Below are 21,626 nucleotides of genomic sequence, written 5' to 3'. Positions count from 1 at the left end.
CTGAAAAGCTTCAATGTCGTCTTTGCAACGTCCTGCCAAAATAATATGTCGCAAATGTTCAGGTAATTTGATTAAGCAAATGCGAATGAGTTCTGTGGGGCTGTATGGGTTTGACAGGTACTGATTCTTGTGCAACATGTCTTCAAAATATTTCACAAGTCTGGAAAATTCAGATTGTTCAAAATGTTTCATCATTATGATGCTATGTTTTACTCGGTCTTGTGTAGCTTGAGACCAATATGCTGAGAGGAAGGCATGATAAAATTCTCCTTCACTGTGACAATCGTGAATGACCGATCGCATTCTTACAGCTGGTTCATTCTCCAAGTAGCCACACACAAATTCTAATCTGTGTTCTAATGACCAGTTGGGAGGAAAACAATGAGAGAATTGATGAAGCCATGCTTGTGGATGAATGTCGTTGCCAGAATTCTTAAATGTTTTGAATTTACGTGTAGTAATGAACAGTTTATAGTCAAAATCACCGTGTCGGCGGGTAGCATCTCTGTCATTGTTACGTCGTGTCGGCGGTTCCATCTCAAAATTCGGTGCACCTTGCCAATTTCTTTCATAATTTCCGAAATGCCCTGTGTAATTATTTTGTGGCTTTTCCGTATTTCTAAGTCCCTCTTCCCGTATTGGAGCGCGAGTGTCCTCTGAAATACGTAATTCTTGTATTACCTGTGTCAGCTGATCTTGGACTACCCGGATTTCTCTTTGGTGTTGCGTATTAATTTGATTCTGATTTTGTTTGAATTTCCTAATTTGTTTGCACTCTTCTGTGTCATTCAGATCATCATCTACCTTTGCAGATAAGTTAATGAACTGATCCGAAAGTTCGGCTACTTTCTCCGATAGTGTACTTATTTCCTCAGTGTGTTTTTCTGAACCAAATTTCAGAGTGCCCATTTGTGATGAAATCGTATCTACTGTGTCCTTTAAGTTTTGATGAGTTTTTGCAAGTTGCGTAACGGAATCGGTAGATGCAACTGAGTCAATTTTAGGTTGCAAGGTCTCATGATTTTCATGAACAATAGTTTGCAGTTCTTTTATGGCTGATTCGTGATTCTGTAATGTATTTTCATGCCGCGAAAAAATAGGTTGGAAATGCTCACAAATTTGTGTTTTTACGTCATTACAGACTTTTTTACATTTCGATTTTATGCAACTCAGTAGTTAAATCTTCACGTGTTTGTTCAAGCGTATGTTCCACTGAGTCTAACTTTTGAAGCTTTTGTTAAAATGTGTCTAACTTTTTAAGATTTTGTTCCACTGTCTCTAACGTTTGAAGATTTTGTCCCATTTGTTTCTGATTTTGTTCAAGTGTTGTCTATCTTTTGTAGCCTTTGTCCCATTTGTTGCATTAACTGTATTAACTGTGCACTGGTGTCTGAAACATGTTCCTCAGTGCTATTCGACAGTGCATTCGAACCGGCAATATTCGCATTTTGAAAAGCAGAAAATGTGTCTTGATTTATTTGGGAAAACGGTGAGGACGCAAAACCTGAATCTACACTATTTGCAAGATTGTGTCCTGTCATTTCGGAATCCCGATCGATCGATAATGCTTACCTGTTCACTAATTGTTTCACTGCCTACATCATTATTTGCAGCCCGCTCCATTTCCCTGTGCACAATTACCAAATTACTACTTTGAACATTAGTTAATTCATGACATGGTGGGGCTAACACACTCCTTTCGTCTTCACTGTCATTTCTCAGTTTACTTTGGAGCAAACATAAGAGAACACATTAACATAGCACTGAAAATAATATCTAGTTAGTTGCAAGCGCAGCTACATGCATGCCACAACTGTTTTACTGTACAACAATGAAAGACTGCAACTACAAAGGAGATTCTCTCTACAATTACGAGCTAGCAATAAACAATATCTACACTAATTACACAAACTACAAGAAAAAAAAAGACGATTCCAGTGAGGTACCCTCGGCTAAGGGTCGACATATGAAACGTCCCCTTATAAAAATTATACATGACTGTGCTTAAACTGAGACATATTATTTTTTAGCGCAACGCAATCTGACTTTTAATAATCCCTACAGAAGAATGGCCCTGACTAACATTAACCTATACGTTTCACAAATCACTTACCTCACCAAAAATCTTCGTTACTCGAACTACTGCAATACAGCGAACGCCACTACTGCCAACTAAATAAAAGATTCAAACTACTGAAGGCACTAACTACTGATAGGCATAGTTAGCAAATGAAAGATTTTGATAGAGAACAAACAATGTATTTACCTTGTTGTTGTTGTTGTGGTCTTCAGTCATGAGACTGGTTTGATGCAGCTCTCCATGCTACTCTATCCTGTGCAAGCTTCTTCATCTCCCAGTACTTGCTGCAACCTACATCCTCCTGAATCAGCTTGTGTACTCATCTCTTGGTCTCCCTCTACGACTTTTACCCTCCACACTGCCCTCCAATGCTAAATTTGTGATCCCTTGATGCCTCAAAACATGCCCTACCAACTGGTCCCTTCTTTTTGTCAAGTTGTGCCACAAACTCCTATTCTCCCCAATTCTATTCAATACCTCCTCATTAGTTATGTGATCTACCCATCTAATCTTCAGCATTCTTCTGTAGCACCACATTTCGAAAGCTTCTATTCTCTTCTAGTCCAAACTATTTATCGTCCATGTTTCACTTCCATACATGGCTACACTCCATACAAATACTTTCAGAAACGCCTTCCTGACCATTAAATCTATACTCGATGTTAACAAATTTCTCTTCTTCAGAAACGCTTTCCTTGCCATTGCCAGTCTACATTTTATATCCTCTCTACTTCGACCATCATCAGTTGTTTTGCTCCCTAAATAGCACAACTCCTTTACTACATTAAGTGTCTCATTTCCTAATCTAATTCCCTCACCATCACCCGATTTAATTTGACTACATTCCATTATCCTCGTTTTGCTTTTGTTGATCATCTTATATCCTCCTTTCAAGACACTGTCCATTCCATTCAACTGCTCTTCCAAGTCCTTTGCTGTCTCTGACAGAATTACAATGTCATCGGCGAACCTCGAAGTTTTTGTTTCTTTTCTGTGAATTTTAATACCTACTCCAAATTTTTCTTTTGTTTCCTTTACTGCTTGCTCAATATACAGATTGAATAACATCGGGGAGAGGCTACAACCCTGTCTCACTCCCTTCCCAACCACTGCTTCCCTTTCATGTCCCTCGACTCTTATGACTGCCATCTGGTTTCTGTACAAATTGTAAATAGCCTTACGCTCCCTGTATTTTACCCCTGCCACCTTCAGAATTTGAAAGAGAGTATTCCAGTCAACATTGTCAAAAGCTTTCTCCAAGTCTACAAATGCTAGAAACGTAGGTTTGCCTTTCCTTAATCTTTCTTCTAAGATAAATCGTAAGGTTAGTATTGTCTCACGTGTTCCAACATTTCTGCGGAATCCAAACTGATCTTCCGCAAGGTCCGCTTCTGCCAGTTTTTCCATTCGTCTGTAAAGAATTCATGTTAGTATTTTGCAGCTGTGACTTATTAAACTGATAGTTCAGTAATTTTCACATCTGTCAACACCTGCTTTCTTTGGGATTGGAATTATTATATTCTTGAAGTCTGAGGGTATTTCACCTGTCTCATACATCTTGCTCACCAGATGGTAGAGTTTTGTCATGACTGGCTCTTCCAAGGCCGTCAGTAGTTCTAATGGCTTGTTGTCTACTCCCGGTGCCTTGTTTCGACTCTGGTCTTTCAGTGCTGTGTCAAACTCTTCCCGCAGTATTGTATCTCCCATTTCATCTTCATCTGCATCCTCTTCCATTTCCATTACATCGCCCTTGTATAAACCTTCTATATACTCCTTCCACCTTTCCGCCTCCCGTTCTTTGCTTAGAACTGGGTTTCCATCTGAGCTCTTGATATTCATACAAGTGGCTCTCGTTTCTCCAAAGGTCTCTTTAATTTTCCTGTAGGCAGTATCTATCTTACCCCTACTGAGATAAGCCTCTACATCCTTACATTTGTCCTCTAGCCATCCCTGCTTAGCCATTTTGCACTTCCTGTCGATCTCATTTTTGAGACGTTTGTATTCCTTTTTGCCTGCTTCATTTACTGCATTTTTATATTTTCTCCTTTCATCAATTAAATTCAATATTTCTTCTGTTACCCACGGATTTCTATCAGCCCTCGTCTTTTTACCTACTTGATCTTCTGCTGCCTTCACTACTTCATCCCTCAGAGCTACCCATTCTTCTTCTACTGTGTTTCTTTCCTCCATTCCTGTCAATTGTTCCCTTATGCTCTCCCTGAAACTCTGTACAGCCACTGGTTCTTTCAGTTTATCCAGGTCCCATCTCCCTAAATTAGCACCTTTTTGTAGTTTCTTCAGTTTTAATCTACAGTTCATAACCAATAGATTGTGGTCAGAGTCCACATCTGCCCCTGGAAATGTCTTACATTTTAAAACCTGATTCCTAAATCTCTGTCTTACCATTATATAATCTATCTCATACCTTTTAGTATCTCCAGGATTCTTCCATGTATACAACCTTATTTTATGATTCTTGAACCAAGTATTAGCTATGATTAAGTTATGCTGTGTGCATAATTCTACCAGACGGCTTCCTCTTTCATTTCTTCCCCCCAATCCATATTCACCTACTATGTTTCCTTCTCTCCCTTTTCCTACTGACGAATTCCAGTCACCCATGACTATTAAATTTTCGTCTCCCTTCACTACCTGAATAATTTGCTTTATCTCATCATAGATTTCCTCAATTTCTTCATCATCTGAAGAGCTAGTTGGCATATAAACTTGTACTACTGTAGTAGGCGTGGGCTTTGTGTCTATCTTGGCCACAATAATGCGTTCACTATGCTGTTTGTAGTAGCTTACCCGGACTCCTATTTTTTATTCATTATTATACCTACTCCTGCATTACCCCTATTTGATTTTGTATTTACGAGGGTCAGTCAAAAAGTAATGCCTCCTATTTTTTTCTACGTTTAATTGTCAGGAAATTTAAATGCAATTACATAGGTTGAAAACCACAACATTGAGGATCATTTTGTCATTTTTCAATGTAATCTCCGCCCATCTCTACAGTTTTGGTCCATCTTTGAACAAGGGCATGTATCCCAGCACGGTAAAAATCACAGCTCTGCTTCCTAAGCCATTGACGCACGGATGTTTTGACGGCCTCCTCATCTTCAAAATGAATCCCACGATGAGCTTCTTTTAGTGGCCCGAACAGATGGAAGAGTGACGGTGCCAGGTCAGGGCTGTATGGGGGATGAGGCAAAACTTCCCATCCAATTTTGACAATCTTGTCAGAGGTGTGACGACTGGTGTGTGGTCTTGCATTGTCATGCAAAAGAAGAACATCTGCCATTGACTTTGTTGGGCGAACTCGCTGAAGACGTGCTTTAAGTTTTTTGAGGGTTGTGACGTATTGAACAGAATTTATTGTGCATCCCTGCTCCAAAAAATCAACCAGAATCACACCCTCTGTATCCCAGAAAACTGTTGCCATAACTTTCCCTGCCGATCGCACAGTTTTGAATTTTTTCTTCCTCGGCGAACTTGTGTGACGCCACTCCATTGACTGCCTCTTTGATTCGGGTTCAAAAAAATGCACCCATGTTTCGTCCCCGGTCACAATTTTTTTCAGAAACTCATCTCCCTCCAAACGGAAGCGCTGCAAGTGTTGGGAGGCTATTGTTTTCCTTGCCTCTTTATTCTGATCGGTTAACATTCTTGGAACCCACCGTGCACAAACTTTTGAGTACCCCAATTGTTTAATAATCGTGATCACACTGCCTTTACTAAGAGAAATAATGCGACACACTTCATCTGCAGTCACCCGACGGTCACCACAAATCATGTCATCAACTTGCTGAATGTTGTGTGGAGTCACTGCACTCACCGGCCTGCCGCTCCGCTTTTCGTCAGTCAACGGTGTTTGCCCTTCAGCTTCCTTACGACGACGAACCCATCGTCTAACAGTGCTGACATCCACTGTCACAACACCATACACCTTCTTCAGTCTATCATGAATGCGTATGGGCGTTTCACCTTCTGCATTCAAGAATTCAATCACACAACGCTGTCTCAAACGAACATCGATGTCGGCCATCTTACAAACTTCTGCTGTGCTGCCACCTGTTGACACAGAAAGTTACTACTGCAGTGGATTGCAGAAGGTTTGAGGAATGGCGCCAAATTCAAATTTTTCACTTAACTTAATTTTTTTAAGTAGAAAAAAATGGGAGGCATTACTTTTTGACCGACCCTCGTATAACCCTGTATTCACCTGACCAAAAGTCTTGTTCCTTCTGCCACCGAACTTCACTAATTCCCACTATATCTAACTTTAACCTATCCATTTCCCTTTTTAAATTTTCTAACCTACCTGCCCGATTAAGGGATCTGACATTCCACGCTCCGATCCGTAGAACGCCAGTTTTCTTTCTCCTGATAACGACGTCCTCTTGGATAGTCCCCGCCCGGAGATCCGAATGGGGGACTATTTTACCTCCGGAATATTTTACCCAAGAGGACGACATCATCATTTAATCATACAGTAAAGCTGCATGCCCTCGGGAAATATTACGGCTGTAGTTTCCCCTTGATTTCAGCTGTTCGCAGTACCAGCACAGCAAGGCCGTTTTGGTTAATGTTACAAGGCCAGATCAGTCAATCATCCAGACTGTTTCCCCTGCAACTACTGAAAAGGCTGCTGACCCTCTTCAGGAACCAAACGTTTGTCTGGCTCTCAACAGATACCCTTCCGTTGTGGTTGCACCTACGGTATGGCCATCTGTATCGCTGAGGCATGCAAGCCTCCCCACCGACGGCAAGGTCCATGGTTCATAGGGGGTGGGTATTTACCTTAATAGTCATATATATAGCAGTTCATGACATCCAGTCTTACAAATTTCAAAACTCCGCCATCTCTCTCCCCACGTCCACCACTGCTGGCGGCTCACCTCCAACTGCGCAACGCTACGCGCTGTTAACATCCAGCTGCCCAACACTACAATGGCGAGTATTCCAACAATACCAACCAGCCACTGAATGCACACAGCACAGCCAGTGATTTTTCATACAGAGCGCTATGAGGCGTTATCAATAAAAAAACCTAAACAGCCTACTTACAATTGATTAGTACATGCAACTCTTCGGAAGGACTTCTATAGGTTACACTTTGATTCACAATCAACGTGACACGATTGTGGCGTCGAGTAACTTAGGAGGGTCTTTCGGAGACCAATGTTGTTGCGTCTCGGTATGGATTGAATTGTTTGGGTGAAGAGACCAAACAGTGAGGTCATCGGTCTCATCGGATTAGAAAATGACGGGGAAGGCAGTCGGCCGCGCCCTTTAAAAGGAACCATGCCAGCATTTGCTTAGAGCGATTTAGGGAAATCACGGAAAACCTAAATCAGGATGGCCGGACGCGGGATTGAACGTGTAGGCACGGTTACGAAAAGGAAGCGGTGCATTATCTTACATAAGAGAGAACCGAATAAGGGAAAAGTTATAGTTTTGCTTCTCGTCCGTAATGAGGAACTAGGTGAGAAGCCTCCTTTCTGGAGCAAAATTACCTTCCAGTAGTCCGGAAAAATAACGCCACATTTAAACCTTGCTGGTCAGACGAGGAACTCAACGGCTCTTTCTGCCTGAATGAGAGAGCAGGGCGTTAAAAGCCGCTTTGAAACTTCCTGGCAGATTAAAACTGTGTGCCGGACCGAGACTCGAAGTCGAGACCTTTGCCTTTCGCGGGCAAGTGCTCTACCAACTGAGCTACCCAAGCACGACTCACGCCCCGTCCTCACAGCTTTACTTCCACCAGTACCTCGTCTCCTACCTTCCAAACTTTACAGAAGCTCTCCTGCGAAATTGCAGAACTAGCACTCCTGAAAGAAAGGATATTGCGGAGACATGGCACAGCCACAGCCTGGGAGATGTTTTCAAAATGAGATTTTCACTCTGCAGCGGAGTGTGCGCTGCCCGCGAATGGCAAAGGTCTCGAGTTCGAGTCTCGGTCGGGCACACAGTTTTAATCTGCCAGGAAGTTACATATCAGCGCACACTCCGCTGCAGAGTGAAAATCTCATTCTGGAACCGTCGCTTTGTCGTCTTAACGAGGCTGCGCTGCAGACAGTACTGTACGCACCCTCTGGCTCATTTATAATTTCGGAGTATTTGTACTGGCTGATAGCATAAAAGTTATATTTACAACATTCTGTAAGGATAGTACGAGAGAGAGAATTTTCCTCACAAACCGCTGTGGAGTAATGGTTATCGTAGCAGCATCCCTCTTCAGTACTGAATCTGATTGTTTCCTTCGCGTATATTCTGTTGCACTCTAATCTCCTTCTTTACTTAAAACGGTTTCATACAAATTGATTACAGCTCTAAATATCTATCTTCCAGATGTGAGTGCGGGATTTTACAAAGATGGACAAGCGTGACAGTCTGCAGGAGTTTGAAAAGATTACAGATATTGATCATACGGGTGTGTGTGTGTGTGTGTGTGTGTGTGTGTGTGTGTGTGTGTGTGTGTGTCGAAGATCATGATATGTGTAACATGTGGTATGACGAAGATGAAAACGATAATGTTCAAACTACTGAACAAGTTGATGACGTTTTAGAACAGAGAGAAATTTATCAAATGACGGAACCTCCAGGGACAGGAAGGTTATCCGAAGATGACACTGAGGATGAAGATCTAACTCTTTCAAGTCTGTTCAAATCTGGAACTAGTCTAGGAGGGCAGTCTACAGCCTTATATGAACGAAGAGGACCAGTAAAACATTATATATTGTATCCGATTGTTATTAATTAATACAAATGTACAGTTGTATTCCGATCTTGAAATTTTGCACTCTTTACCCCCAAGAGGAAGGTCACTGTGGACATCAGATTTTTGTAATCTGACTTGAAACTTACACGTGTGTGATATACACCAAACAATGTATAAAAGCTCATGGCAGACTTACTTCAAATTTCTACGCGATATCCTAATAAACATTTGGGCAGACATAAGCTATATACACAATATGCACCTATAAAGGAGGAATGTTGTTACCAAAAATCTCGAAAAGTACCTTGTACATTACAGGGGTATTAGTTTAATTTGTAATTTAAAAAGGAATCAGGACGTAATGTATGATGTAATTGTTATTACTAAGCTATTGGTTCAAATTGGTGTATGTTTAAAAAAGTCAGAAGCGGAAGCATAGAACCTGGTTTTTATGAATGCCGCAGGTGGCGACGTAGTCATTCGTTGCATTCCGTTGACACCCAAGGATTCAAACAGGCCCTTCAGTTTAAAGTGATCACGGTTTCCCATGCGGTTCGCATTCCCTGTATCGCCATTGCATAGGGCCAGCCTGTTTGTGTGGCAGTTATTAAACATACCGGCCATCGCCGGCTACTGCAGCTGGTTGTAAATATGTTTGCTCTCATATTCACTGAAAACATCCTTGGTTTCATATGTACGCATACTAAAAAACTTGGTCAAGCTGTTTTCGATAAATACAGTGAAACTCACCCAGCATAACCTAAGGAATAGCACAACGTAACAAACCACGAGTTGTGTTTTTGGCATGTGTCTCCACACTTTCTAGTATCATAAAAGAAAGAAAAAAATAAATTATATGTGTTTCAATCTTAATCTTATATAGTGTGTTTCATAGTAGAATGTAGTAGTAGACACGAAAGCGGTCGGAGACGTCCGTCTTCTGGTCGGCTCCTGATCGTTGTCAGGAGGAGGCTAGTTTTTGGTTACTGGGAAACTTCTATTATTTGGAAAAGAACAACCCGGATTTCTTTACGTCATCAGTATGAGTTTTATAATCACCTAAGGGACCTTTAACAATGAAGAATAAAAAAAATTGCATTTACAAATGAAATCATTAATAAACGGGGCAGCTGTGAGTTGTATAGAAGACAAGGAGCGGCCTTGTGTCTACGACCAGGGTGCCGCAGTATTCTCTGCTGTAGTAAAGGCTGATTGACATTTATAAAAATAATATGGCATGGAGGTAAGAAAAAATAAAGGAAAAGAATAGAATAAGAAATTTGGTAAACACAAAATATATTCAAACTATTCCCACAAGCAATTGGGGCTTATTTATAAACAGGCTAACTTACATAAGAAATTTTATGACTGTATGGTGCGATCAGATTTCAGCCTGTCCTGTGCTAGCTTCTTGGTTCACGTTTTTGTCAGAGATTACAGTCATTAGTTTCCTCCTTCCTTTGGGACAATTCTTGCACCGTTGAACACCTTCATAACAATAAGTTGCCGGTTTACAGTATTGAACATAAATTACTCGAATTTCATTAATTAATAATGTTGTCTGCACGCTGGCAAGACCGCTCACTTTTTATAGCTTAAAAACGACCTTCGTTACGCTTTCACATTACAAGCAGAAGTACGATAAAATCTGAAGATCTACAAAAGTTTTTACTGTCATCTTTTATTTAGATCGAAGCGGAGCGTTGAGTTCAGCTTCTGTTAAAATGTTTCTTTGACTGTGCAATCGCTGTATTAGCGTCCGCGCTAGAAGCGCATCTTTAGAGTTCCGTAAATTATATAAAAAATGTCTTTCAAAGAATAAGTACCATCTCATAAGCTGATCATTTAATATACATGCATTTCCAAGGGTAGTCACAGCTTTCATACGAAGGAAATCCCAATAACATTACAACTTCCGGCTGCAGCAAACGCTGGTGGAAGTCGCACAATTGATTCCGAGTCACGGACTAGCCACCCAGCTTCTCGAAATCCATTTTTCATCGCTGTTACGTCACGTACCAGATTTAAACAATAATCAGCTTTTTTTAGGTCGGATGACACAAGAACTCGAAACGTCAGTTTTGCACATACAAAAGACAGTAGATAAGTTTCTGAAATCTTTGTGATTAGCATAAATAAACATCACAGCACAGATGAGGACCAAACTATTACTTGGCAACTGCCCGTTTCGAATATACATGAAATCGAAACCAGGCAAATCGTTTCTACTCAAGTGATTCATGTGAAATGGCTTTCGACATAATTATGACCGCAGGATGCCAACTAACAGACTCTGACCTAGCAATGGTAGTTGGAGCTACACGCATGGGACATTCGATTTTGAAGAAAGTTATGGATTTCAATATTCCGATACCCTCAGTGCCAAAAAATGCCAAATTTCAGGCATCACGTTTCACCACACACAACGGAATGACCGACGACCTCCACTTCACGACCGAGAGCAGCGGCGTTGGTCTAGAGTTGTCAGTGGTAACAGAAAAATAAGTTAGCCAAACACACGGTGTCATCCCAGTTTGGCTACACGCTCATATACCTTCAGCCACTTGTTTGGATCTTGGCCATCGTCACCAGAGAAGCCGGAAGGATGTCTCATGTGGTGGCACATAGTTGCTGTCATTGTAACATCATCTTCTTCCTCTGCCTCCGGTAGACTGCGATCTGTTGAATATGGCTCGAACTCGGGTTCCTCTCCACGTAAACGTAACTCTGTCGTGGCCTGATGGAAGCCATCGTGTCATTGATGACGTGCTCTGTTGCAAGTTCCAATACCCACCGTCTCCACCAAAATAATGTCACTCAGAAGAAGCTGTAATTAGATGAGTGACGAACATTACTAAACGAAGGTTTATTCAGCACTTGCACATACAGGAGCGCGGAGCGAACTGCCTCCGGCCAGAACACATACAGTACATATACAGCTACAGAACATTCCAGTACAATGATGCTTGACATTTGTGGATACATCTAAATGTACTCGAACCGAATACAGAAATTAAAATTGTATAGTCCAGGTGAGTTTTGAACTCACGACCCTCCGAGCATCAGTTTGGTATCATAACCACTACACCACGGTGCTACACAGCTTCTTCTGCGACAATATTTCGTAACTCGTGCAATGAATAGGTCTTTAACATGCATATTTCCATGTAGGCCATATTATGCTAACATACGGGAGCTCACTGAAAAATTTGTGGATGTGCAGCGTGGTCGTGGCCTCCGGTGTTTCTGAAATCCCGCCACCTGCTGCTGTCAGAGTGACGCTCTGAGGTGGCTGTCTTCGCGACCTGAGGCGTGTCCTCGAGTGACACCAAGTAATGCGGAACTTGGTAGCAGCAAGGGGCGCATTTCTTGCGGCTGTGGTGTTAGGCTTTCCTCGTTGTATCGTGGGAGCGGGAGGTCATGTATCTGGTGATTCTTGTGACAGGACTTCCGTCGTGCGGTCACGGGCAGTGAAATGGAGATTCGTATTGCTTAGTAGTCTTCCGTGTAGATGAAGTACTTAAAGTTTTTTGTCCACCTGTTTGACTGTCGCATGTTGGGTTTGCGACGGGGCGGGTTGGTCTCTTACTTTCCTTTGAAAAATCTATCCACCTACGTGGATAGGTTTCAGGTTGTCTGGAGGATACTGATTTAGCCGACAAAAGTAGCGTTCACGAGGGGGTTGTTGGTTGTTTGCGGGAAGAGACCAAACGGCGAGGTCATCGGTCTCATCGGATTAGGGAAGGATGGGGAAGGAAGTCGGCCGTGCCCTTTCAAAGGAACCATCCCGGCATTTGCCTGGAGCGATTTAGGGAAATCACAGAAAACCTAAATCAGGATGGCTGGACGCTGGATTGAACCGTCGTCCTCCCGAATGCGAATCCAGTGTGCTAACCACTGCGCCACCTCGCTCGGTAGCGTTGACGTAAATGCAGCTTAACACCTACCACGCAAAGGCCACAGAACTCCAATCCATGGGCAGCTTCTGAAATCTATCGATTTTTCGGTATTCTTGAATGACTCGTTTGAAAAAAATGTCAGAAATTCCCTTCTAGGTTGGTTTATTGCCCTCAAAACAAGCCAAATAGCTATCAAGTGTGTATTTAATATCCCGACACTAATTATGCAGTCTTACCGACTGTCTCTGTAACAAGCTCACACCCTAAAGCAGACGCAAGATATTTAGTCAGACCAAATATTTTAAACGTCTTAAGTAGTCACTGATCCACGACTATTCGCGAGTTAACACAGTCACTCGTTCAGTAGCCTTCTCGTACAGAAGTGCTCGCCGTAACGTCTCGTAATTTCCGACGAAACACGCCACACGGAGTTTATGTACGACTTGAAATGTTCACACGCGATATCTCCTAAAATAAATGGTTCAAATTGCTCTGAGCACTGTGGGACTTAACATCTGAGGTCATCAGTCCCGTAGAACTCAGAACTACTTAAACCTAACTAACCTAAGGACATCACACACATCCATGCCCGAGGCAGGATTCGAGGCTGCGATCGTAGCGGTCGCGCGGTTCCAGACTGAAGCACCTAGAATCGCTCGGTCACAACGGCCGGCCGAAAATAAATCACTCACAATGCTAAAACTTCCTGAAAATTCACAACACTGTAGTCGCCTTTCATCAACTACACGAGAACCTATCAAACGCGAAGGTTTCTTCATTCTGGTACAAATTTGATTAGCGCGATTAACATAGGTCTCTACTAGACGAAGACTGCCAAGCGACTATCTCGACACGTGGAGCTGAGGCACACAGCCCTACTCAAACGCGAGGCAAATACTCCATTCCTATTGCGTAGTATGTGAAGCAGCCAAACAGATCATCTCGAGCACTTCTACAGTCGCGGTATTTTCAATGTCAGCCGATCAGATTACCAGACTTAATTCACACCAGAAATGTCGTAATTCCGATACTAGATATACTTAAATGGAAACGAAACACGATTCGTTTCCACATAATAAATTACTAATATATTTAATACCCAACGGCCCTTCTGGCTGCCATTTGCAAAATCAAGCTCACTCGGACATACGTTACAAATTCCCCTATCCAACAACTTTCTCACGCATATATATTTACATAGTTTTAATACAATATCACAGTCTCCCTTTACGTATGTTCCCTATTCACTCTCTCTGTCGCTCCCAACCACTCACAGAACCAAAACACGATGAAATAATAAATTTTCAATGTACTGTTAATCTGTGGCAATGAAACTAAAGAAAATTCCAGAAAATTGAGATTACGTGAACCTGTCCTCTTGGTTGTAGTTTCAATTGTTACTGTTGATGTAACTCGGTTTCACAATGCCAGCACGGTTATTGTGTTTTAGGTAAAAATATATACTTCTGAAAATATTGACGTTATTGGTTTGAAATTTTAACAGTATTGTTGTGTTATGCATAGAATTCGGTCATTTATTTTTTGTCATCAGTCTACTGACTGGTTTGATGCGGCCCGCCACGAATTCCTTTCCTGTGCTAACCTCTTCATCTCGGAGTAGCACTTGCAACCTACGTCCTCAATTATTTGCTTGACGTATTCCAATCTCTGTCTTCCTCTACAGTTTTTGCCCTCTACAGCTCCCTCTAGTACCAAGCAAGTCATTCCCTCATGTCTTAACAGATGTCCTATCATCCTGTCCCTTCTCCTTATCAGTGTTTTCCACATATTCCTTTCCTCTCCGATTCTGCGTAGAACCTCCTCATTCCTTACCTTATCAGTCGACCTAATTTTCAACAGTCGTCTATAGCACCACATCTCAAATGCTTCCATTCTCTTCTGTTCCGTTTTCCCACAGTCCATGTTTCACTACCATACAATGCTGTACTCCAGACGTACATCCTCAGAAATTTCTTCCTCAGATAAAGGCCGGTATTTGATATTAGTAGACTTCTCTTGGCCAGAAATGCCTTTTTTGCCATAGCGAGTCTGTTTTTGATGTCCTCCTTGCTCCGTCCGTCATTGGTTATTTTACTGCCTAGGTAGCAGAATTCCTTAACTTCATTGACTTCGTGACCATCAATCCTGATGTTAAGTTTCTCGCTGTTCTCATTTCTACTACTTCTCATTACCTTAGTCTTTCTCCGATTTACTCTCAAACCATACTGTGTACTCATTAGACTGTTCATTCCGTGCAGCAGATCATGTAATTCTTCTTCACTTTCACTCAGGATAGCAATGTCATCAGCGAATCGTATCATTGATATCCTTTCACCTTGTATTTTAATTCCACTCCTGAACCTTTCTTTTATTTCCATCATTGCTTCCTCGATGTACAGATTGAAGAGTAGGGGCGAAAGGCTGCAGCCTTGTCTTACACCCTTCTTAATACGAGCACTTCGTTCTTGATCGTCCACTCTTATTATTCCCTCTTGGTTGTTGTACATGTTGTATATGACCCGTCTCTCCCTATAGCTTACCGCTACTTTTTTCAGAATCTCGAACTGCTTGCACCATTTTATATTGTCGAACGCTTTTTCCAGGTCGACAAATCCTATGAACGTGTCTTGATTTTTCTTCAGCCTTGCTTCCATTATTAGCCGTAACGTCAGAATTGCCTCTCTCGTGCCTTTACTTTTCCTAAAGCCAAACTGGTCGTCACCTAGCGCATTCTCAATTTTCTTTTCCATTCTTCTGTATATTATTCTTGTAAGCAGCTTCGATGCATGAGCTGTTAAGCTGATTGTGCGATAATTCTCGCACTTGTCAGCTCTTGCCGTCTTCGGAATAGCATGGATGATGCTTTTCCGAAAGTCAGATGGTATGTCGCCAGACTCATATATTCTACACACCAACGTGAATAGTCGTTGGTGTGTTCTGATGGAATGTTATCTATCCCTTCTGCCTTATTTGACCGTAAGTCGTCCAAAGCTCTTTTAAATTCCGATTCTAATACTGGATCCCCTATCTCTTCTAAATCGACTCCTGTTTCTTCTTCTATCACATCAGACAAATCTTCACCCTGATAGAGGCTTTCAATGTATTCTTTCCACCTATCTGCTCTCTCCTCTGCATTTGGTCATACCAAGTATGAAAAAGACCGATTAATATTTAAGAGTATGTGTAACGTGTTGCACGCAGCGTTAAGCAAGTACACGGGTCGCTCTTCTCCTGGCTCCACCGCACGGTAAATTTTCAATGCAAGGGGGCAACTCGTAATAATTTGCTACGTTACAGGTTGAGTTCCTACATTCTACCAGCTGTAGTAAGAGGCGTTTCTTGTAGGAACAGCAAGCTGACGTCTCCGTAGTTGGTGTGTGTGTGTGTGTGTGTGTGTGTGTTTGTTTGTTTGTTTGTTTGTGTGTGTGTGTGTGTGTGTGTGTGTGTGTGTGTGTGTGTGTGTTTTCCTAATCTGTCATGAATCACGTGTTCTCGAATGTATCGCCTCCACTGGAAATGGTTCAGCGAACGAGGCATGGTTACCGATTAGGAATACATGTTGCATTTGTTCGGTACACGAATAGTTTTAATTTTGTATCGTTTTCATGTTTTGCACCAGTGAAAATGTGTGTTGCCGGCAAGGATTACCACCAATTCCTAGTGAAGTCGTTTTGATCGCTTGGCAAGATTTCCAGCGTGACGCGCGGTTCCTAATCCGGTATTTCCGTTTGCCATGTGCGCGAAACGTTTGGAGGTTTAGCACTCGCAAGTTTCATCCAGATGTTTCGTAATGCCAGCTGTAAATTGAGATCTGAGCTGCACAATCCGACTGGAATCCTGTATTCGATTTCCGTAACTGTGGCTACAGCATTCGTTTACTGCGTTTGGTCGTGTGTAACGAAATAGGCACAGTGCTAGATCCCATGCAGTGTGCGACTGTAGACCAGTCAATTTTTGTTCAAAACAGCTGTTTCCGCAACTGCACAAGCCTTCTTCTCAACGGTTCAATGTGTTTTTTGGGGTGATGGATCCGAATTTTACGTCTGCTACCTTGTAGAAGGTCGGATTCATAACTAAAACCGCAGAAAACCTAAAAATTTTAACACTTTTTTCATTCATACCTCTAAAACTAGGTGTTTTTCGAGGAAGACCTCTTGGCGCTAAGTTAGACAAAGTTTCCCACAAAATTCGCTAGTCGCGTTTGATATTATGACGAGCTGTATCGGCTCCTGATCGTGCTCAAAAGAAGCGACTTTTTGGCCTTTCTCCATAAACGTCAAAAACCCCACCCCCATCAGCTACACTCGAATAATATACATACTGTCGACAGGGACACCGACACGATGTCAAGTACCTTCATTTTCCTATACGATACCTCTGCAACACTAAATTTTCTCATAAGGGCGGATGGAGCAAAGCGAAGATAGCCAGCAATGCCTCCTGTTTCCTACAGCCAAGTGAAACCTCCCGTCTGTCTCTTATCGGCGGTATACTTTCGGTGTATTACGCTAAAAAGAGGTTGTTTTGAATTAATTACTGGCAAAGCATGCTTGACGAAAACATTAAAAAATTACATTAACAACGTGTTAGGTACATGAGACTCAATGGATAGATGACTATGTATTCTATAGGTACTAATGTTGATTCCCTGTCTGGAAAAGAAAGAAGCGATTTAGTGATAGAATATGGATATAAAAAACGGATAAATTATGCAGAGCGATTTTTTCCACCCTGTACAAACTTTAGGGACTGATCGATGGGAGGATACGGAACAAAAAACGATTAAAGAATTTATATCCGGAAATTTATGGTTTCCATGTTAGAGACTACTTCTTCAATCGCACCTTGTTACGGAGGCTGCGGTGTAATACGCGCTGTACCATGCTGCCACAGTTACAATATGAATGGTTTCCTCCTAGAGGGTGCCACTGCTCCTCATACATCATGTCCTGGCGCGCTCTCCTGCCATACTAATTGGCAAATGTTTTGTCCGATTCACTTCTCTTGCTGGCTCACCTTGTAGTGGATGTGATACAGTGTTGTACACATGGTTTTGTATTCGAATCGAGAGCTTCCCGACATGGTGTTTACTTACGGAAAGGCAAATGGCAAAGGGCGGCGGGCAGCAAGTTTGTATCAGGATGCTATGTTTGCAACAGTGTTTCGCCATTTGTCTGAGACAGGGTCGTTTCAGGAAGCAGGAAATCACGAAGGACACCACACTTGAAGGAAAACGTGACTGACACTGTGGAAGTCGACTGCCGTGTCAGCAGCAGGCAGTTGGGCTGCCAGTACAGAGTAAGCCAGTGTGCAACATTCTCCATGACAATTGTTGCTTCTCTTACCACTTACAGCGTGTGCAGGGCTTACTAGCGACAGACTGTCCACATAGGGAGCAGTTTTGTCACTGGGTTCTTCACCAGGCCACCACATTTCTGGATCTGCGTCATCCATGCAGATGACGCCACCTTTACCCGGACTGGTATCTTCAACTATGGTAATAGTCATCTATTGGGTCCTATGCAGAACCCCCATGGTGTGGTGACAACGAATGATCAGCATCGGTGCAGCCGAAATATGTGGGCCGGGATAATTGGCGACCGTCTTTTGGAACCAGTCTTCCTTCCGCGTCGCTTAACACGCCGAAACTATTGGCGCTTCTTGCAGGCGACTTTGCCTCCTGCTGGAACACGTGCGACTGATGATTGGAAGGATTATGTGGCTCCTGTGTGATGGTGCTCCAGCCCCGTATCGTGTATGCAGAGCCCATTCCAGCTGTGAAGCCACTAGAGCAGTGTATTCATGTTGCCTTTGACACAGTTCGGATGCAGCCTGGTCGATGTGAATGTGCGAGACTAAACATGCTACCGCGCGTACACGCATGCGTTGAGGCAGAAGGAAATCATTTCAACATATAGTGTAACTCTGGCTGCACCTGCCAGGGTAGCCGAGAGCAGTAATATGCTGCTTCCTGGACTCGGGTAGGCCCGTCGGCCCCAGTTCGAATCTGCCCAGTCGACTAACGGCGAGGGCCGGTGTGCCAGCCAGCCTGGATGTGGTTTTTAGGCTGTTTTCCACATCCCGCTTGGTGAATACTGTGCTGGTCCCCACGTTCCGCCTCAGTTACACGACGCGCAGACATTTGATAAACGCTCGCGCTTTTCCAAGGCTTACACTAGATGCAGACAGGTGGGGTACACTGATTCTGTCCCAGGGGGTAGGGGGTGGTGACAGGCAGTGCATCCGACCATCCCTTACAATTAACATTCCACGTCCGTTTAATCGTAGCAGCAGACCCCGCAAGCCAGGATTAATGCTTGGAAAGAGAGAGACTGTAACTGTGGCTGCATGGTACTGCACGTATTAGACTACAGTCTCTGTAACACAGTATGATTGAATAAATTGTCTCTATCATGGAAACCATGCATTTCCGGACATAATTTCATTAGATCTCTTTTTTTCCGTATCCTTTTATCGGCCAATCCTTAAAGTTTGTACACGGGGGAAACAAATCACCCTTTATAGTGAACTATCGATGTATGAACAAGTTCCTGTATTGTCGCGTGTGCAGATCTTTTACTCGTCCCCGTTTCGCTGTGGTGCCCCTGGCAGTGTTTCTTGGGCACTGGAAGGTTCTGCTGAGGAGTAGTCGGTAGTGTAAGGTCCAGGCTGAACACTGAGTGAGGTCTTGTTGTTCTTCAACTGAAAAGATTGTAGTCGAGTGATTAACGTCATGATTCGAGGGGCGTTTGAAAAGTCCGTGCAAAGTCCGAGAGATGGCACTACCGGCTCGTATCGAGATCATGTTTAGTTAGAAGCATCTTTGGAAAGAACGCACACCAAGTTTCAGCCATGTTGGTCTATTTCTTTGTGTTTGGCTTTCGTGTGAATCGAGGAAGTCGAGCGATTGTCAAAAAATGGACGAAAAAGAATTTCGCTTTGTGATTAAACATTACTTTATGAAAGGCATAACGCCTCAGGAGACTAAAGAGAAACTTGGCAAACATTACTGTGACTCTGTACCTTCGATTAGAACTGGTCATAAGTGGTTTCAAAATTTTCGGAGTGGTCATATGGGCACAAGTGACTCTGAACGTTGTGGATGCCCTGTGGAGGTCACGACTCCAGAAATCACTGATAAAATCCATGATATGGTGATGAATGACAGAAGAGTTAAGGTGCGTGAGATTACTAGTGCTGTGGGCATCTCCAATGGACGGGTGCATAACATTTTGCATAAACATTTGGATACGAGAAAGCCATCCGCCAGATGGGTTCCGCCATTGCTCACGCTTGACCAAAAACCGAATCGTGTGACGTGTTGCAAGGACGGTTTGCAGCTGTTCAGCAAGAATCCGCAGGGCTTTAAGCGTCGCTTCGTCACTGTGGATGAAACATGGATATATTACTATACTCCTGAGACCAAACAACAATCCAAACAATGGGTTACCAAGGGAGAATCTGCACCAAAAAAAGGCTGAGACCATTCCTTCGGCCGGAAAGGTTATGGCGACTGTCCTTTGGGATTCGCAAGGGATGATCCTCATCGACTAAATGGGGAAGGGTGAAACTATTACAGGTGAATATTGTTCATCGTTATTGGACCGTTTTAAAACCGAGCTGCAAGAAAAACGCCGGCAATTGGACCGCAAAAAAGTTCTTTTCCATCACTATAATGCACCAGCACACACCTCAGCAGATGTGGTCGCAAAATTAATGGAAATAGGATTCCAACTCGTTTCACATCCTCCCATATTCTCCAGACTTGGCTCCCTTGGACTGCTATTTTTTCCCCAATTTGAAGAAATGGCTGGCGGGACAAATATTTTATTCAAACGAGCAGGTGATTGCATGCAACTAATAGCTATTTTGTAGACTTGGACAATTCCTATTATTCGGAATGGATCAACACGTTAGATCAGCGTTGGTCGAAGTGTATAAGTTTAAAAGGAGACTATGCCCCAAACAAGTAAGTAGTTTTTATCTTTGCACTATCTTTTCAAAAGCCCCTCGTAGATAAAATTGAGCATTAAAGATCCTTAATGCTGCTAAGTATTACGTGAACTAGTACCTTCTGTCGATTCAGCTGCTTCAGTCAGTGGTACTGCAGCGCGCACGTCCAGCTCGCCTTCGTCTTGTATGTCGAAGTTGCCGTCATGTTGCAGCACATTCCTGGCACAGTTTGGTGCACAGTATCCCTGCACACAACCAGTCTTGCATTTGCAAGATGCAAGCTGATGGAAGCTTCTCTGGAGTACATGGTTTCAGTGTAGTAATGGGAGCAAATTTACATTTTCGTCAACTGCCAACCCCACAGCTCTGGATACGAGTAACACAGTTTATACGACTAATGGGGGGCTTTTTGTTGCAAAGAGTCTTATCTTCGAGTGGGCACACCTTCGACCAGATTTGCGACTAATACATCCATTGTGTATCAAGTACGTACAATCAAAGTGCAACAATTGCGTTTAGTGGGTACTCGCACGGGCAGAAGACTGTCAAGTACATTGAGTGCCTGAAGAGGTCGACCAAACAGCCGTCCGTGGAAAAATAATTTAGTAGCACGATGAGACCGACAGTTTCACAAGTCAATTGTCAACGAATGCGAAAAACAGAGGTAGACTAATCACCATGCTGATGACGAAGCGCAATGAAAGTGGAATCGCCTTCAGGCAGCCAACTGACGATGCGCACACACAGTTGGTGCGGACCACAGATTCCCTGGCACCAGCTCTCAAGAGTGTCACAATTTCGGGCGAAGATGTTGACGTTCTGGTCATAATGATGGGTCTCCAACTCAAATGCAATATACAGGGTCTATCAAAAAGAATCATCATAACTATTATCTTATTTAGAACAACTTACTGTTAGAAAGAGCAAACTCTTGAGTTTTACACGGTTCCCGCTAGGCAGCAGCAGTGTGCGC

This window comes from Schistocerca gregaria, chromosome 9, assembly GCF_023897955.1.
Source record: "Schistocerca gregaria isolate iqSchGreg1 chromosome 9, iqSchGreg1.2, whole genome shotgun sequence".
In the NCBI taxonomy this organism is placed as follows: Eukaryota; Metazoa; Arthropoda; class Insecta; order Orthoptera; family Acrididae; genus Schistocerca; species Schistocerca gregaria.
Note: the sequence above shows the minus strand (reverse complement) of the source record.